Raw genomic sequence first — 15974 nt, 5'->3', positions numbered from 1 at the left:
AGTTGAAGAAAAATACTGTCTCATGCAATTTTTCTCCTGTGATTGTGGCAATCAAACAGATCTTAGCTGCATGCTGGAGGGTTGTGATGTAACGATTTTGTTTTTACAAGGACTATAAACGAGTGTATTTGTCTTCAGCACAAAATTCCGACTATTTTCTCATTGTCCTGTCAGTCTACTGTACATGTGAGATACAGATGACAGACATCTTGAATTATGCTGTTAAGTGCTGGCAAACTAAACCTCTGAACCTCTGGTTGATAAACCCCACAGAGCATAATACTGAATGAAAACTGTTTTCTTGCATGTGTACTCTCTTTTAGATATTGAAAACTAGAATATAATGTGGGAGAGTCTGGGTGGAAAAGTAAACAGTTCATCCACAGGTCAGTATGGGCAAATCAACTGTGACACAGATCGGGCTTTTATGTCCGCCAGTCAATTGTCTCTTTCACAAAAGAGTTCCAAGGTCAAATAAAATGGCTGCTGCAGAGACTCAACACAATGTGCTCTATTGTATTGTGCTGCTGTCTGAGTCTGACCTCGAAGGACTTTGCTGCACTCAAATTTATTCCATGTATCATGCTGAAATGTATGTGTCAAAAGTCAAATTTGGAGCTTGAAGACATTTAAGATTATAAACTGAGTTAGATGAAATGGGTGCACTAAACAGCTATAGTATATAGCTCCTTCCCAAAAAAACTACAGCATTTTCTTTGCTGATCACTTCACCTCTCCTTTTTTAGGATGTTTTCACACCTGCAATTCTTTGTTTGGTTAAATTGAACTCTGGTTCATTTTCCCCCTTAGTGTGATTCATTTGGGCAGGTGTGAACACAGTAATCACACACAGGTGTGGACCAAAACAACCACACCAAGACCGTTTAGAGGAGGTGGTTTCGGTACAGCTCTAAACTCCAAACTGAACCAAGGGAAAAATGCACCAAGTTCACCAACTCATCAACTGATTTGGACAAGAGCAAATGAATTATAGGTGTGAAAACGTCCTTAGACTGAGCTAAAGACTTTGGGCAAACAGCGGCAGCTCTCAGATTTTTCCAGTGGACTAAAGCTGCGTGTTTGTTTTACCATGGCCTTTCCCCCTTGGCAAACACTGCTGCTGTCACATAGGGTTCCTGAACCTCGCTGAGCTCTGAATACAGACATGGCTTGTCTATCAGAAAGGCTCAGTCAGCACAATTCCTGCAGTGCAAAGAGACTTCATCCAGAGGCATCAATCCCCACCTCCCCACCTCCCCCCACCCCTCCTCACCCCAAGTATTCTCTAATAGCACTCCACTTGATGTGTGAGAAGCACAGCTTGTGGTAGACCACAAAGCATTGAATCATTGTTTGCTGATAAAACACTCAACACTGTGAATGCGTACAGGGAGTCCATCTCCAGAGTGCCAGCAATGACTGCAGATGAGACAGAGTAGCCCATGCTGGTCGATTTCATTACAGGCAGATATAATGGCATTGTGTTTACCAGAGAGAATGGCAACTTCACTGGATACTGTTTCCCAGGTTTCATTTCATATTTCTTAAGCCACCACCAGCAGAGGTTATCAACAAATAGGATTGCAGAGGATTTTGGTCCATGACTATAAAAGGATAATCGCTTGACTTCTGTTACAGTTCTCTGTGAAAGGCTCACGTTTAGTAATTGGACTGGCTTCCAAAATGAGACGCAGAAATGCAGTATGAGGGGTGAATGTTTGATGCAATGCCCCGTCTCCATGTATTTAGGTTTTCTCCATCTCTTGAAACACCATTCTCTACTGCATTCACATTATTCAAACTTAAAATGATACAATTGTTGTGACCTTATTTTATTTAACCACATCATTATCGTGCAAAAACATTCCCTCCTCAGCAAGAAAAAAAAGGTTACAATGCCATGCGAGGCTCCCCGACTTTGATGGTGATGCAAAGAAGGGTTTCAACAAGCTTTTACCTATTAACAAGAGATGTGCACTCAGATAAAAATAGCATGCAATACACACAGAGCTTGTTCTGCTGACTGAGAACCTGCAGGCAAAACAGGCTGAAGTGAAGACTGTCAAATTAGGCACCAAATTATGCATTAGATAGCTAAGGCATGTCTGGTGACTGGTGTGCTGCAGAGCAGCACAAGTGCTCCAGGAGGTGAGGTTAGACGGTTGTCTCCCGCTGTAATGGAGCCTGACAACGATCTGTAAAAGAGAAGAGAGAAAAACAAAGCAAATCTTTTTACCTTTAAAACAGGGAATTCCTATATTTTAATTATTTAAGTTCTTTAATCCTCCAATTGTTAGAGTTAAGATTTTAAAAGATCTATTTGCATTTGCTTTTATTTGGTTCTTAAACAGCAGTGATTGTAAACTCTCTCATAACTCCCATATCAAACTCTATCTACACTAAATTTGCTAGATGTACAATGATCTAATTAATTGATGCCAAATCGATCAAACGTCTTAATGAATGTCTGCAAACTTATAAAAACTTTGGCAGCTGGTAATGGAGGTGAAACCAACCAGAAAATCTTGGATTTCATTCCATCTATGTGGTTTTTCATTATTTCCTACAAATCAAACTTTAACATTACTAAAAGTAGAGCTCATGGTCATAGCATTTTACTGAAATCTGTTGTTCAAATCCATAACTGATATTAAAGAGAAAAAACAATCAAAATGTGACACAGTTTTTTGATTTACATGGGTACACAGTTCATTATACACAGTGTACGGTTCATTCTATCATTGTCTACGCTATAGCCACACAACCCAGTCTCACAGCAATTCGTGAAATAGTCACGAAATTTAATCTATTGATTCGTGTGCATGGACACGAATTTTCCATTTTTTTCATGACACTCAGCACGACTTTCAAATTAATGTATTTCAATTAGAAGTACCTTTCATGCCTGCAGAATGGTTTTTTTTTCTTTTCTGTAAGTCAGGACTCAGGAGCACAGTTTTTTTTTGTCACAGTTGTTTTTTATTTGTAATTCATTTTGAACTATAACTGCTATATTACTCAACATTTAATCACAAGATTTTATCCTTGTTTTTATTTCTTTATCAGTCCTGTTTGCGGACCGGATGGCACGCTACTGGGAAGTAAGTTATTCTCACTGCTGATCGTTATGATATCCTCAACATTTCTCAACACGAGAACATGAAAGTGACCTTGGTAACTAGGCAATATTATGGCGGTTTTAATTATTTCAACTTCAGTTTTGAGAAATCAAGTTTATTTGTCAGTTTTGGACAATAGCGGAAGCGGCTGCATTAGCCTACCCATGATCTTCAGCGACTGTTACTATAGTGAGGACGCCACCTAAAGCCATGACATAACATATATTGTGTAATTGTAATAATATTGTATAACGTTATATAGTACTGCAGATTGGTGCTTACAATCAGGAACAAAATAGATAGATGGATAGATAGATGCCTACGTTTTTGTTTGTTTTTTATACCTATTCTTTTATTGCTCTGCATCCACATCATGTGACTGTCAAGTTTCTGTCTGCTCAAACAAACAAGATGGCCGCCATTCCTTTTATTCTTTGAGGAAATTGCAATGTTTTAAGATAGTTTCGGCATTAAAATGCATTTTGATAACATTTCAAGTAAGAAATGTGCAAATTATTTTCATAATATCTGTTCAGTGAATGTATATGATATTTAGTTTGTCACTTATTACGGAGATTCTTGCAGGCTTTCTATAGTTTCTATGGTGGTTGCTATCAACACTGGTATTATAAAACCACATAGTTGTAACTGTTTAATGTTCTATCAATAAAAAAAGACGTAGATTTTACAGCACCCCCGGGATGAATCAAATTTGAAATCCCTTTTTGTTTGTTTGAGCAAATAGAAACTTGATAGTCACGTGATGTGGATGCAGGCTAATGGAGGAGAATAGGTAGAAAACAAACAAAGAAACAAAAACAAACATAGGCATCTATCTATCTACCTAGCTCAGTATTTTGTTCCTGATTGTAACCACCAATCTGCAGTACTGTCTAATGTTATACTGAATATATGTTATGTCACAGCTTTAGCTGGCGTCATCACCATTTCATGTTTGTTTGTTGAGAAATGGTGAGGATATCATTAAAATCAGCAGTGAGAATAACTTACTTCCCGGTAGCAAGCCATCCAGTCCTCCAACAGGACTGATAAAGAAATACAAACAAGGATAAATTCTTGTGATTAAATGTTGAGTAATGTAGTGGTTATAGTTTAAAAATGAATTACAAATAAGAAAAAAACAATACAGCTTCTGTGCTCCTTAGTCCAGACTGACAGAAAAAAAAACGTTTATGCCATTGCCATTAGACTATTATTGCTCTGTTAGGCTACAAAGCTCATTACACTCCTGAGGGAACAGAATTAATGATTTTACAATTTTGTTATATATTTTTCATAAAAAATGGGAAAGAAAGATGGTCCAAGAGAAAGGAATTCATACATTATCTCAATTAAAAGGAGTTATTCTCTTAACAAGTCTCCATTTTAGACTATCTCAGATTCAGCTCAACCTTCATCAGTTTAAGATATACTTTGTCAGTAGCATGTGCACTAAGCATTCTTATATGCCAGGCTAATGGTATTATGTTAACATTCTTACAGATAGCATGATAATGTGCTCAAGTCAGCATGTTTGTGTAACATGCTAATGTTTGCATGTTAGCATGTATTGTGATGTCAGCAGTCCGTTACTCTGTTACTCTGTGATTTTATCCCATAGAGTTCCATGTGCAAAACATAAGATAAGAATCACACCATTAATAATTAGGCTTATCTGTTATCCAGCAGCAGGTTGTGTCTTCAAACGTATTTTAGTGATCTCACAGTCTACAGTCTACCTTGGGCAAAACCAATATACAAATCCAAAATTTCTCTCAATATGGAAATGTTGGATTTAAATGTTGGTTTTGTCCCGAGCAAACTATTTTATCATTCCAGGCATACAGTAGACATGGTTGGGATCACAAAAATACCTTTGAAAATGCAACCCTCTGCTGAGTAACATGTAAAAATAATGTTTCTACTTTTCCCCTAAAGTTTGGGTAGGGAATGCTAAGCACCGAGGGCACAAATGTGGCTATGGAATGTTAACATTGATCACTAAGTATAGCTGAGGCTGAATGAAATTTAAGGAACATTACATGAGAGGGTGTGCTATACCATTACTGTTGGCACAATAATGATGCAGAATAAAGAGCTTGCGCCAAGTTCCATAAGCATCACTGAATATCTGTTTACATATTATATATTTTCAGGATTGTGACAGAGTTTTTCTATATCATTTTTACCCCATCTTATACATTTCTTAATTAAGTTGTGTTGGAAATCTAATACACAAAACACAAATAATATCTTTCAGGGGTAGAGCACAGCAGACTGAATGACAAACAAAATGTTTTTTCAGTAAGTGAAGAAATGCCCTGATCTCTCACGTGTGTGTCCAGCATAGTGAAGTCATATATGCTCCTACAGTATAGCAGAAACAGTCACATAACGTCTAGATGGTGCAGCAGCAGCCAGTTGTTTAGGGGTGCTGATGCATTTGGGGCTATTTGTAGAAACTGAATTGCATATTGTCATTAAAAGAACAGGTATCGAAACAGCTGTCCATAAAGTCCATGCTGGATCTCTGCCGTTTAGCAGGTGATGCTGTAGAGCTGTTTGAGGTGCTCTCCTCCAAAGGCCTGACATTTCCACGGCTGGTGCATAGCATATTGCTCCACCGTTTTCTATCATCCAGACAAGGTGCCCGGGAGCTGTGTAAGGAACTCTCAGACTTGTGTCCACTAATGGACATGATTTCTCTCGCTTCCAGTCCATCCATGGACAGTTTCTGGATGGTAGTGCTCCTGATGCTGTGATTTGTGTAAATCGCTGATGTGCCTGCCTCTTTAGATACATGTGAGCATGGAGTCCATGTAATTGACACCCACTGGCTCCAAAGAGTACCACAACCCCCCTAACTTTTCTCCTCTATTTGGATGGAGGTAGAAAGCTTTAGCCTCTTGAGGAATTTTAGAAAGGTAAGTTTCAGATGATGAAACTGGGCACAATTCACTCCCTGAGTTTTCAAACATGGCCCCTCTTCTGCTTTCACGATCCCTGTCATGATGGTTTTTGTGTTTTTTAGTTTCCTCGTTGAAGGCGAGTGTCATATATTTGGTACCTTAAGGTAGAAATAAAACAGTAGTCATTAGGCTTGTTTGACCATGTTTCTTCATAACACATACTATTATTATTATTTCATAATTATTATGCTGGTATGCAAGACTTTTAGTCTGTAGGCTGACCCTTAGTAACAAGCTAGTAACAGAGATGATTTCTACTCCCTGTTGAGTCAGCCAGCCAACTTGAGCTACTGCTTTCTTGAGATTGTAGGATTTCCCAAACTGAATAAATACCACATTTATGAACACAAAACTGCTTTGCTAGCTCAATCTTGTTGTAACAAAGATTTGTTTGTTCTGATTTTTTTTTTTTCCATGGACAGATTTAGCTACTACGTCCATGAACTTCACATACATTTTCAAGCTAGTAGCACCATGTCACTGACTCACTTGCACAGCTGATGGATGCCAGAGTGGAAGCTGAGATATACTCATAACTGAAAGGAAAATGCTCTTGTTATGTATTGGGGTTCCGGGTAACAATAAAGAGTGGAGAAAGGTTGAGGTTTTTCAGTGTGTGTGAGTGTGTGTGTAACTCGTCCCACAGCCTCAGAGTTCAATTCACTCTGTAAAGGGTCTGTTTTGTTTTCCCCACAACCGCGAACCAGTTCAGTTCAACTCAGTTTCACAAACATAAAAGAAATGCAACTCAAAAGTCCGCTCTGGATTTTATGGCTGATCCCCACAAAACAAAACAAACCAAAGACACTAGAGAAGCAACAGAGTACACATAATAAGCACAGCAGAAACATCAGATAGGTTGAACCACTGTGTTTAACTATATATCTTCAAATGTCACAGTTACCGTTGAAAATGACAACAGAAATAAACAAGTTTCCCGAGTTTACATAACTCTGGAACGCATATCAAAGGCCAGTTGTCTACCTTGAAGTGACAGTTGTCGTTAGTGTGACGTAGTGGTCAATAGTTCTAATCAATGGTGGAATAATATTTTTAGTGATGAGGCATTTTTCATTTGAGCAGGGCTAGGTGTGCTGTCATGCTGATTTGATCACGTTATAAATGTCTAGTTGACCAATCAGATTGCTTAGTTGGAACTACTTGTATAATCTGTTTTGATAGGACGCCTTGAATAAATGGAAACAGGTCACAGCAGTAATTTGGATTAATTTTCTGAAGACTATGCCCCTTTATGTCGGTATAGCATGGAAATTCACTATCAAGATTATTCCACTCTGGCCTCAAGTGTTTGGACCACACTGCCATTCCTAGAGCACCACTGCTAGTGGCTAAAAATACATGTATGTGATGAAAGCACTGAGTCCACCATTACCACCTCTCTCATCAGTCTTCTGTGTCACTTTTTTTTTTTTTTTAGGTATTTTTGTTGATGTGTCATCACTGCTGTGAATGTGTATGTATCGTGTCAGTGTTACAAAGTCTTGGAGAAGGCATTGTCTGTAGATTTTTGACTGTCAGCTCGATCCATTATTAATACATATATCGTTGAAGGGGGCATATGATGCACATTTCCAGGTCTATATTTTTAATCTGGGGCTCTACTGCAGTATCTGTGCATGATTTACAGGTTAAAAAAACTCCTTATTTATCCTATACTGGCCCTTTATCAACCTGATCTCACGGCAATATGTGAAGTGACCATGACCTCTTAATACTGCATTATGTGGTGGTGACACGTAATGTCTTAACATTATGTGCCAGCACCATGGAAACCATAGCCAATGGAAAGTCAATTAGGATCCTTTGTCGTGGTAGGTTGGTGGTTAATGTTTTCTAGTGTAGAAAACTTTATTTTACTGTTATTTTTATTTTCATTTGACTGAATTTATTATAGTGCCTTAGTTACAAGTTTTTGTTCTCTAAAGAACAGTCTCTCAGAACCCAGGGTGGGAGGACCCACTGTCTGGAGATACACTGTATTGGCTCACCTGCCTTGACTCGCATATGAACTTATGTGACATCCCATTCATAATCCATAGGGTTTAATATGACATCGGTCCACCCTTTGCAGCTATAACAGCTTCAACTCTTCTGGGAAGGCTTTCCACAAGGTTTAGGAGTGTGTTTATGGGAATTTTTGACCATTCTTCCAGAAGCGCATTTGTGAGGTCACACACTGATGTTGGACGAGAAGGCCTGGCTCTCAATCTCTGCTCTAATTCATCCCAAAGGTGTTCTATCGGGTTGAGGTCAGGACTCTGTGCAGGCCAGTCAAGTTCATCCACACCAAACTCTCTCATCCATGTCTTTATGGACTTTGCTTTGTGCACTGGTGCACAGTCATGTTGGAACAGGAAGGGGCCACCCCCAAACTGTTCCCACAAAGTTGGGAGCATGGAATTGTCCAAAATCTCTTGGTATGCTGTAGCATTCAGAGTTCCTTTCACTGGAACTAAGGGGCCAAGCCCAGCTCCTGAAAAACAACCCCACACCATAATCCCCCCTCAACCAAACTTTACACTTGGCACAATGCAGTCAGACAAGTACCGTTCTCTTGGCAACCGCCAAACCCAGACTCGTCCATCAGATTGCCAGATGGTGAAGCACGATTTGTCACTCCAGAAAACGCGTCTCCACTGCTCTAGAGTCCAGTAGCGGTGTGCTTTACACCACTGCATCCAACGCTTTGCATTGCACTTGGTGATGTATGGCTTGGATGCAGCTGCTCAGCCATGGAAACCCATTCCATGAAGCTCTCTATGCACTGTTCTTGAGCTAATCTGAAGGCCACATGAAGTTTGGAGGTCTGTAGTGATTGACTCTGCAGAAAGTTGGAGACCTCTGTGCACTATGCGCCTCAGCATCCACTGACCCCGCTCCATCATTTTACGTGGCCTACCCATAGACTGTATAAAAATATGGACGTAGTTACCTTGACGTCACCCGTTGGTTTCTGAAGAGCGGTTTTGAAGCTCAAAGTGAGCCGCTTCGGCCGTCGCCATCTTGGCAGTGCGTGACGCTGCCTAACTCCCAGCCAATCAAAAATGGGCAAAGAGACGGGGCGAATGGCTGAAACAAGCCACCTAGCGGCTGGCAGACCTGTCACTCAAAGCAGCCATGTCCTTCATTATGGATAACTTTACGTTTTAATAAAATTTAAACAGGTGAGTTATAAAAAAAATTCACCCCCCGCACAGTTGTCATGAAAGGGGAAATTAGCTATGGAGACCTAAGCCGTTTTTTGTACCAGGCTGTAAACATGTTTATTTCTGTTGTAAAGTTGGGCATTTTAACATGGGGGTCTATGGGGATTGACTCGCTTTTGGAGCCAGCCTCAAGTGGCCATTCAAGGAACTGCAGTTTTTGGCACTTCCACATTGGCTTCATTTTACAGCCCCGGAGGTTGCCGCTTTGGCCTACCACTTCGTGGCTTAGTTGCTGTTGTTACCAATCGCTTCCACTTTGTTGTAATACAACTGACAGTTGACTGTGGAATATTTAGGAGCGAGGAAATTTCCCGACTGGACTTGTTGCACAGGTTGCATCCTATCACAATACCCCGCTGGAATTCACTGAGCTCCTGAGAGTAACCCATTCTTTCACAAATGTTTGTAGAAAAAGTCTGCATGCCTTGGTGCTTGATTTTATACACCTGTGGTAATGGAAGGGATTGGAACACCTGATTTCAATTATTTGGATGGGTGAGTGAATACTTTTGGCATTATAGTGTATTTTACCTTCTGTCGATTCCCATGTTAAGGTTTTCTTTTACCAATGATAAGACATCCTCAACATTTCTCAACACAAAAACACAAAAGTCTACTTCATAATTCATCAATATGATAGGTTAGTGTTATGGTCATCAGTTTTAATTATTTCTCCTTTGATTCTTAGAAATTAATTTTTTTTGTCAGTTTTGGATAATGAAAGGCTACATTACCCATGATCCTCAGCCACCATTGCTATGGAGAAGAAGCCAGTTTGCTCTGCGTCTCCTGTTAAAAAACATAATTACAGAATTTATTCCAGACTGAATTAGATTTTGTGTGCACCTGGTTCATGGAGCCCCCCCTCCCCCCACCACCATTTCACACACACACACAGAGAGCATTGGAGTGCTTTATTGGATGACATGGTTCAATATTAATTGAAGGAGACTATGTTTTAAGAAAGATTATCCCATATTAAATGTCCTCAGCCATATATTCTTGGAAATATGAAATTGAATTAGCAACTTCCCATTTTACGATCACAGGCTTTTGTGAACAGAGATAGTGGTGTTTGGATTCCTGATTGCAGCTGACCAGCGGCAATTTAAAATGAAATGAAGCCCACCCACAGCAGACAACCCAAAACAGGAGTTGAACATGCCAAGTCCACCCACAACACAATGCCCTTCCCTAACCCTAACCTGTCTTTGCACTAAATTGCATCAAATCTTATACCATTTGTTTTCATATAATTTCAAACCCAAGAATATGATCCAAAAAAAAGATCCAAAAAATCTCCAGGGTTGTGTAAGTAGTAGCCTGTGCATTCCTGTCAAAAGCCTACTGGATATGCTTATATACCTAGGCATCTTTGCAGCCTGGTTTCTTCCCTTAATGATAATTAAAGGTGACCTCACAGAGCACACAAGCTATAAACAACAAATTACAAACAACTAGCTGCCATCACTTTATTGGCTGAGGAACTTCAGTTGTGGTGATACCCTTTTATAAACATCTGCAACTCAATATGTACAATTAAGATACAAATCTTGCTTCATAAGCAGCATACTACATTTGTCTGTAATCATACAACACATGAGGATCCATGAGTATTATATTTATATATGATTTGTCTCTTTGTATAACCAATAACTGTGCAAATAAACAAAAGAAAGAAGTATGAATGTATGATTTATTAAAATCTTTTTTGCATAAATAAAGCTAAAGTACAAACCTAAATAAATAATATTTCTAGTTTTAAATTCCAATTTTTTGAATTCCTTTTCAAATTGAAATTAAATTTTGAGGAGAGAAAAGGACACAAAAAGGAAATGAATCAATAAAAGTGCATGAACATTTATTTTTTAAATTATTAAAAAAAAACATTTTTGAAATATGAAATTAACTCCGAATATGTAATCAATGTAATTGTACTGTATATAAACATGATAGGTGACAAATTAAAGGAAGAAACTACCGTTGGGCCCCCGTGAACCATCAGAATAGATGAAGATAGATAGATAATAGAACTTCAGTTTGTATAGTTATTGCTGTGCTGGTTCTCAGTCATCCCACACTTTGCCACTGCCAGGAAAATGAAAGAAAAAACACATACACACACACACACCAATACAGGTTAAAAGGATAACCTCAGTTGTGACATGGGAGAATTTCTAGGTTGAAACGTGTCCTCTGTATTCATTTGCTATGCCACAGACAATTTCACCTTAAAAGTGAAAAAAGTTTCCACATTATGGACTGGCTTCTGCACCATAGCAACAGTGGCTGTGGCTCATGGATATTGTAGAGCCTTCTGCTGTCCAAAACTGACAAACCTGTTTTATGAACTGGAACACGGTATGTGTAATTAAGATAAAAATTTACTTCTAATTGTAAATGTGTGTAAATAAACAAAATCAAGCAGTATGAATGAATGATTTGTGCATGAACTTTACTTTTATTATTTATCATTATGAACTTTATTAGCAGCTTTGCCTGTACCACGGCCACTTGTCAACAAAATGCCATAGGCTATATTAGCAAATATGAAACATCAGTGTCAGTGTATATGGCGTTATGATCACTTTAATTATTGTTAAGGGAAGAAACCAGGCTGCAAAGCATATAAGCATCTCCAGCAGGCTTCTTACAGGAATGAATAGGCTATTCACACAACCCTGGAGATTTTTGTTTGATTTTGTAACTTTATGATTCTTGGCTTTGGGATTTTATGTCATCATGACATACAGTAGCCCATTCAATCAGAATCTGTTTTATCAGTCAATGCAAGCATACAATGAATGTGTCTTGGCTTTGGCTCCCACAAATACAACACAGAATAATAAAAAATAGACAAAAGTAAGGTAACGATAATAATAATAATGAAATAAACAAAGTAATATTAAAATTAAATTGAAATGTTAAAATCTATTTACAGAATGGAATAGTGGAAAAATGGGATATAAAACTTGAAATGAAATATTGTTTGTACAAATGAAATATGGTCTGTGCTGTGGACAAAGAACTGAATTGTATGAAATATATGAAGGTGGCAAAAGCAAAAATTAAATGTGACTTGCATAAATAATGAAATGATGTAATCATGGCTGTTGAATGCAATGCACAATCTAAAGTCCAGTTTGATGAAATATATGAAAGTGATAAGTGCAGAGATTAAAGGAGTGAATCCAGTTTGATAACACTGTCTTCATCCCGTTTATATGGCCATGGTATAGGATTTGATGCAATTTAGTGCAAAGACAGGTTAGGGTTAAGGAAGGGCATTGTGTTGTGGGTGGACTTGGCATGTTTGACTCCTGTTTTGGGTTGTCTGCTGTGGGTGGGCTTCATTTCATTTTAAATTGCCGCCGGTCGGACACAATCACAAATCCAAACACCACTATCTCTGTTAACAAAAGGCATTTTATAGCCTGTGATCGTAAAATGGGAAGTTGTTAATTTAATTTTATATTTCCAGGAATATGTAGCTGAGGATATTTAATATGAAATCATCTTTCTTAAAACATACAGTCTTCCTCAATAAATATTGAACCATGTCATCTGATAATGCACTATAACACTGTGTGTGTGTGTATGTGTGTGTGTGTATGGGTGTGTGTGTGTGTGAAGGGGAGGGTCGACTCCATGAACCAGATGCATACAAAGTCTTAATCAGTCTGGAATAAATTCTGTAATTATGGTTTTGTAACAGGAAACACAGAGCAGACTTGCTTCTTCTCCTTAGCAATGGTGACTGAGGATCAAGGGTAATGTAGCCTTCCCTTAACCAAAACTGACAAAAAAAACTTGATTTTTAAGAATCAAAGGAGAAATAATTAAAACTGATGACATTAACCTATCGTATCGCTGAATTATGAAGTAGACTTTCCTGTTTTTGTGTTAGGAAATGTTGAGGATGTCTTATCATTGGTAAAAGAAAACCTTAACATGGGAATTGACAGCAGTCCTCCCACCCTCGGTTCTCCAATGAACCAAAATTAAATTATTATTATTAGAGGAAAAATGATAAAAGAGGAATATAATTGCCTTTTTAGTAACAAAAAAAAGGGAACAACATATTTGACACAGCTGAAGCTCTGGCATTCCTTCAAACCTACCTCATTATATCAAAATGAAAGTAAATAAAGTTTTATAGACTAGACAACAACATTAACTACTGACCATGGCATGACATTGTTGAACCAGGGCATCCATGTGTCTACCATGACAAAGGATCCTAATTGACTTTCCTTTGGCATTGTTTCCATGGTACTGGCATGTAATTTTAACACGTTACGTGTCACCACCACATAATTCGGTGTTAAGAGATTGTGGTCATGTCACATATTTCTGTGAGAACAGGTTGCCCTTACTCAGTTCAGCCTCTGTCTGAAACAGGCTGTTTTAGCTCCAGTCTCTTTAAGCCCCCCCTCCCGAAGAGCTCTGTTTGTTCTGATTGGTTAGCTTCTAGACGCGGCATCATGGCCAACTTCCAGCCACTCTAGAGGCTACATAAATAAACCATGAAACAAACTATAGTAGCAGGATTTCACTACTTATTATCATTCTTTACTTGAAACGTCAACTTCTCAAATACATCTGTACATGATCAAGCCAAAATCCAATCTGAAATATGAGAGTGGACAACGCGAACACATGGAAAAACCTTAGCAACATCCTTAGCAACCAAGGCTACGGAACTGATGTCATCTCGTCAGGAAGATAGAAAAAACTGTTGCAAACAAAGTGTTCAGCAGAGGTTGAAGCCCTGGCTTTTGACTTGCAGGGAGCATTTCTACATATGTTAACCTCAAGTTTTGGAACTTTAACAACATTTAACATAGATATCCGACATCATAACAGTATATAGATAACAGAAAATCAAAAAAAGCATAATATGTTCCCTTTAACCAATGGTATGGCTTTCATGTAATCTTTAACAATGGTGTCACTATTCTGTACCTCTGCTTTAGAAATACTTGACCCTTATTTTCTAAGCAGCTACTGACTACTGCCATTCCTGCCCAAGGTTCATAAAAAAAGAAGCAAACTGATTAGTTTACTCTTTTGAGCAGTAATAGTCTCTGAAGAAATTTCAAACTGCCTTTCATGCACCTCATAGCAGCAAGACAGCTTCTCTCAAGGTGATGAATGACTTGCTTTTAGTAACTAAGGTGGAAAATCCTGTTTTAGTTCTCCTAGATCTTAGTTCAGGTTTTGACACAGACGATCATTCACTCCTACTCTCTGGGTTGGCACCTCTGCCACTGCTTTAGGCTGCTTTCTCTCTATCTGCAGCACAGAACTTTATCTGATACCATTGGAGAGTTCAGGTCATCACTGTAGTATCGTCCTTGGGTCCATTCCAGATTCAGTTCTTCTCCCAATATATATGTTTACATTATGTTGCATGCCCTCAGGATCTAGAACAACCTGATTTCTCAACATGTGCTTTGAAAATATTTAGAAAAGCAGCGTAGAACTGCTTTATATGTGTGTGTTTTTAGCAGTATGTTGAGGGTTAGGTTAAAAGAATGCCTAATGTGGCATTCAATTCCAAGTCACATATCATTTCTATTGCCAACTATCATAGTTACAGTCTCAACAGGCATGTCCACATCACAGATACATTTAATCAGACACCAAAAATCAAGTGTTTTGTTTTTTTTTATTATTACATTTATTCAATCAAACCAGCAATAACATTTTTCTTGGTCACAACACTGACATGTATCTTGTTAGCAGTCATCTGTTTACACATCCAACAGATATGGAGGAACATGTGATCGGATGAATATAATTCCAATATTCATCGTCAATGTAACTTTCCCCTAAATTCCTAAATCCAGAAAAATACAGAAGACATGACCTTAGTGACAATTAATTGAGTTACTCTGATTTAGCCTCCAAAACAGAAAAAAGTATCTTTAGTAAAGGTTTTCCTCTAAAATTGTTTTTGAGAAAAAAAATTACTATATCATAGCAAACAGTACTTTCTTGCAGTCTATCTTGCACCTCACATTGTGCTCTATACAACTGAATACAAAAGATAAAAATGCTGTGCAAGGTGTCTCATTAAATTTTTTACACAAAGTCACATCAAGCTCCTTTGACATGGAGAACAATATTCTTAGCTCATGATGCCATCAGCAGTCAGCTTAATGGTTTCCCATCATTGTCTCTTTCTGTGCATAAGAATTGACATTGCAATACACAGAGAGCTGTGGTATATTTATTGAATCACCCCGCCTTCGTGCTCAAATCAATACTCAGATTTATGAGCAAGTCAGCGACCTATTTTTACTCTCACCTCCAGACTGGAGGGCACTTTAATTGGTGAAATCTATTCCTCTGATTAGACATAATTCACATTGGGCATTGTTTAATTCACTTGTAATTAAAGAGCCAAGTAAAGAGACAGGGCTGTTTAATTAATTAACACTCGGATGCCTCACATGTAGATAAAATCAGTGGCACATTACTCCATTTATAATTCAGAGCCAAAAGTGAAAAAGTGCTGCATGTCCCTAAAGTGATAACATCAACTCAGACAAGACACAGTGTCTGAGACTGCAGCACATGGGTTTGAGAACATGTGTGAACTTGAAGTGTGATGATTGGATATAAGTCACATGAAGAACCAGTCAGCACATTGT

The 15974-nt window shown here is 38.3% G+C and overlaps 1 long non-coding RNA gene across 2 annotated transcripts in view; it reads left to right on the top strand.

The window, feature by feature from the left end:
* LOC137182051 (uncharacterized) overlaps window positions 1-15974 on the top strand; it is a 47142-nt gene that overhangs the window by 18465 nt on the left and 12703 nt on the right. The window lies entirely within an intron of this gene.

Source organism: Thunnus thynnus, chromosome 4 (assembly GCF_963924715.1).
Source record: "Thunnus thynnus chromosome 4, fThuThy2.1, whole genome shotgun sequence".
NCBI lineage: Eukaryota > Metazoa > Chordata > Actinopteri > Scombriformes > Scombridae > Thunnus > Thunnus thynnus.
The sequence above is the reverse complement of the archived record's forward strand: the minus strand, read 5'-3'. Positions and strand labels throughout refer to the sequence as shown.